Source organism: Felis catus, chromosome F2 (assembly GCF_018350175.1).
Source record: "Felis catus isolate Fca126 chromosome F2, F.catus_Fca126_mat1.0, whole genome shotgun sequence".
Classification (NCBI taxonomy): Eukaryota; Metazoa; Chordata; class Mammalia; order Carnivora; family Felidae; genus Felis; species Felis catus.
In genome coordinates, this window is record NC_058385.1 from 74,530,953 (window position 1) to 74,535,465 (window position 4,513).

General features: G+C 52.2%; 1 long non-coding RNA gene across 1 annotated transcript; it reads left to right on the forward strand.

Annotated features, from left to right (window-relative positions):
* On the forward strand, positions 1-1,034 carry LOC109495934. The gene is made up of 2 exons (XR_002151658.3): positions 1-421; positions 748-1,034. It is a non-coding gene; the product is annotated as an uncharacterized LOC109495934 (long non-coding RNA).
* Positions 1,035-4,513: the final 3,479 nt, after the last annotated feature.

A 4,513-nucleotide genomic window follows, 5' to 3' on the forward strand; every position in this document is an offset into this window, starting at 1 on the left:
GCAAGTTATTGAACCCCTGAACCCCAGTTTTCTCATCTGTACGGTGGGATGCCCTTGAACGTTAGAGAAGACGCAGGAAGTGCATCTGACACATCGTAGACGTGCAACAGAAGTAGTTTCTCTTTCTCTTCCTCCTCTTTCCCTTTTCTCTTAGTGGATTATGTCCATTTTGCATCCCGAGCACTTGGGAAAGTCGCTGGCACGCAGCGAGTGCTCGAGGCATGCTTTTTTAAAGAACGGAGGAGAGCTCCGATTTCCCCAGCTTGGAGTCTGTCAGAATCACCGACGGCATTCTCACTGTGGGACAGAAGTCACTGTGGGGTGTGGTAGACTGTGCCATGGCCCTGCAATGGCGTCCGTGCCCTGACACCTGCCTGGAACCTATGGATAGGTTGTTACATGACCGAAAGGGACTTGGCAGGTAAGATTAAGGTCAGGGACCCTAATAGAGGAAGATTTCTAGGGTGGTTACTCGGGGCCCGATCTAATCACACGGTCCCTTAAGAGCAGAGAACCTTCGCTGGCCAGAGGCAGAAGGGATGCGGCGGAAGGGGAGGGCATGGAGGTTCAAAGCAGAGGAAGGATTCGTCATGCTCTTGCTGACTCCGAGATGTGGAGGGTCTGCATCCCAGGGCCAGACAGAGGCCCCTTGGAGCTAAGGATGGCCCCCAGCTGACAGCCGGCGAGGAAATGGGACCTCAGTCCTGACCCATAGAGACTGTGATTGAACGTTTCTCTTATTTTCAGGAGATTTGTTACACCAGAAATAGACAACCAATACCCTGAGCCTCCAGAGTATGGACGCTGACCTACCAAGCCCTTTGGCTAATATGTACATTCACCAAGCGTGCCGGAAGTGTCCCCTTCATCACCATTTGCAAATGTCAACTGAGAGCTGGACACCAGGCTAGTGGTTCCCACATTCCTCTCGTCCCTAAACATCAAGAGCTCTTACTGTGTGGTCACCCAGCCCCATAGCCATTAGGCCTTGGCCCCTAGGGGACCCATCAGGGTAAATTAAAACTAAAACATTTTGGCTGGGAAAATCTTGGGGGACTTTCACTGAGACTAAACATATCCATGGGCTGGGAGTCTATTTATGTTCCAAACAAAGTCATGATTTGCCTCCAAGATTCCATAAGCCCCGTGTTGTACCAACGTCCTATGTTCCTTCCCGCCGATGGTGTCTCCTCACAGTTGTGTAACGCCTCACAGCTATTTGACGGTCACAGGAGGAGTGGTGAGGACAGGGAGCAGGTGGAGAAAACCTTACTGGAGAGGGAGCTTGTGGCTTCCTCCATCTTGAACTTGGATATCTCCTGCCCAAGCACCGGGGTGAAAATCCACACCATAAACATAGAAACTGCCAGTTCTCTCCTTCCTCACCTCCCTCCTGCTCACAGGGGCTGAGACTGGACCAGAGCTTTGGGTGCATGGTGGTTTAGACAGAGAAATGGTAAACTCAGTCAGCTGGGCCAGTGACTTCCTCTTTAAAGATCTCCAGGGTGTCTGGGCCAGAAGGGAGGCCAGCTGAACGTTTCTTTCTGAGTTCATTTCCAGTTTTCAGATTAGATATCTGTCCCGACTTAAGAATTATTGCTACCCCCTCTTACTGATGGGAAAGAGAAGTTGGAAGAATGGACGCAAGTTTCCAGGGGCTCAGAAATGTCGGGAAGGAGGCTCTGCAGGGAACGTTCTTCGCCATGGACCACGGTGAACAGTGACACTGACGGAGGCTGAACTTGCCAGGCCTTAACCTGTGCTGCTCGTAAAAGTCCTCATTTCCTTCTCGCGTGAAGTGATGGGTGAAACATTTCCTCTACCAAATCCAGAGGCGTGAGAAATCCTGTGCGGGGTCGCAGCCTGTAAAAGGGACTCAGACCTAGAAGTCTGACTTGGGGCTCAGCCACAGGAGTCCGGCCACACTACCTCGGCGCAGTCCCAGAAAGGGGTGAGTGGGGAGCCAGCTCTTTGAGGGATGGGTTGACGTTAACCATGCAGGGGCAGTGGGGGTTGCCATCAGGCAGAGGGCCGGCCCACCGGGAGGCAAAGTGAGGGGCCAGCATGCCAAGGGTAGTAGAAAATAGTCAAAATTGATCTTGAAGATCTGGGGCGCCTGGGTGGCTCAGTTGGTTAAGTGTCTCACTCTGAGTTTTGGCTCAGGTCATGATCTCACCTCACGGTTCATGGGTTCAAGACCCACGTTGGGCTCCTCTTAGAGGAGCTTTGGATTGCTTTGGATTTTCTCTCTCTCTCTGCCCCTTCCCCACTCACACTGTCTCTGTGCCTCTCAAAATAAAGAAATAAACTTAAAAAAAAAGAAGAAGAAAGAAAATCTTCAGAGTCGAGGAGGCACAGTTATGGTATGGGCCCTGTCCTGTCAGTGGTGGAGGGCAGGGGTGAGCAGGCCGGGCAGGACTGGAGGTGCTTCTGGATGTTCCAGCCTCCAGAAGGGCGTAAGCGGAAGGCCAGAAATATCCCCTCATGCCTCCAGGCTTAGCCAGCTGCCCCATCTGCAGAGTTGGAGCTTCTTGAGCTTTCTTGGCACATGCCTGTGGACGGCGTCCAGAGGACGTGTCTCCCTGTGCAGGGGCCAAGGGGCTCTCCAGGGGCTCTCCATCCCCAGTGACTTCACTGGCCCCAGAGCCACCCGGCCAGACAGTGGATGACATCATAACCACAGCCACGGTCTGGCCCGCCGGGTGACATCACAGGCCCCAAATAGCTCCAACATTTGTGAGCAGTTCAGAGAGTGGGCAAGGTCACGTGGGCCTCCGCCCCCAGCCTTTGCCAATTCTTCTGCTCCCTGTGGGGATTCTACCCCAGCTGCTTCTTGGATCGACTGGAGACGTAACGACTTTGATCCCAGAGGCATAAAAATCATTACGAAAAGCAGACCAGCAAAAAACGAGGGACAGGAAATCACCCTAAACCCTAATACCCAGGGAGTCACTTGTAACATCTGGGTGTTTAGAAACATCCTTCTGTATCATAGGCACACGTGAACGAAAAAGGCCCATATACTACATAGTATTTTGTAGCTAAAAAAAAAAAAAAAGAAATTAGTCCAATGTGGACCCTCAGTGTGTCATTAGTTACTGGAAATAATTTTTAATCCTAGCATATTACACTAGTACTGAGTCTTGCAGGGAGGTTAGGCTCTGATATCTTGAGTAAAAATCACATACAGTCAAAAATCGCCTGTTAACGCCCACTAGGTAGGGTTGTGGCATGGAGGGTGCCCCAGTGACAATGGTCAGCATTTTCTCTGACGTGGGAGCAAGGCTCTGTTTCTCTGGTTGATCCCAAAGGAGAAGTAGACAGCGTCCATTTACAGACACTTGATTTTTAAAATTTTTTTTTCAACGTTTATTTATTTATTTGGGACAGAGAGAGACAGACCATGAATGGGGGAGGGGCAGAGAGAGAGGGAGACACAGAATCAGAAACAGGCTCCAGGCTCTGAGCCGTCAGCCCAGAGCCCGACGCGGGGCTCGAACTCACGGACCGCGAGATCGTGACCTGGCTGAAGTCGGACGCTTAACCGACTGCGCCACCCAGGCGTCCCTGACACTTGATTTTTTAAATTCCATATTTTCATCATGCCATGGTTGTTACTATCGGTCTAGTGCCTAGAGCTAAATCTTTACAAGCCGATCCAGCCAGGATGCAATTGCACCGTATTCTACTTTGCTGAACATTCCTCAGCCCCATTGTGACCTCCTCGCCGAGGACACAGATGTTCCAAGAGTCCCAAACAGTCCTGCCTCAGAGACCCAAGTATATGGGACCAGAGTCCTGTTGGAACTGTTGGGGCTTGAAGGACATTTGGAATCATCCCATCTCCCCCTGCCATTTTCTAGATGGAAGCCGAGGCTTGGAAAGAGGAAGGGACCCCCACCCAGCAAGTCAACAGTGGCTGGGCCACATGGGCCACCAGGGTCTCCTGGCCGGCCTCACGGGGACCCTGGGGACCATGTAACAGGGCTGCACCAGGCAGCCTGGTGTTCATTCTGTCGTTGACCAAGTGGGTCCCAGACTTCCGCTCCTGACCCTTTCATATGAACACCATCGTGTCCCGAGTGTTCACAGTCCCGGGATGTTTGTGACCTGTCAGACCCTCACAACAAACCTGGTGAGTAGGTCAGAGCACAGACTGTCACCTGCCATTTCACAGATGGGAAAACCCAGGCTCAGAAGGGATGAACGATCACAAAGCCAGGCCCAGGGGTCTCCCGTGAGTCATTCACCTGACACGATGCACCTGACAAGTGTCCCCTGAACAGCTGTGTCTACCCTGTTTCATAAGACGATGGGGAGAGAGAACCAGTTCTCTGGAAGTGGTCGGGGCAGAACCTACCAGCAGCCATGGCGGGATTAAAACACAGAGCTCCTAAGCCCAGACTGGGGTCCTCGGGACCTGTGCGTGTCCGTATAGAGCATTTCGTTCTAGGGAGAACGCCCCCCTCCACTTGGTTCGTGATCTGGGGACAGACAAGGGGTGGGTTTCAGC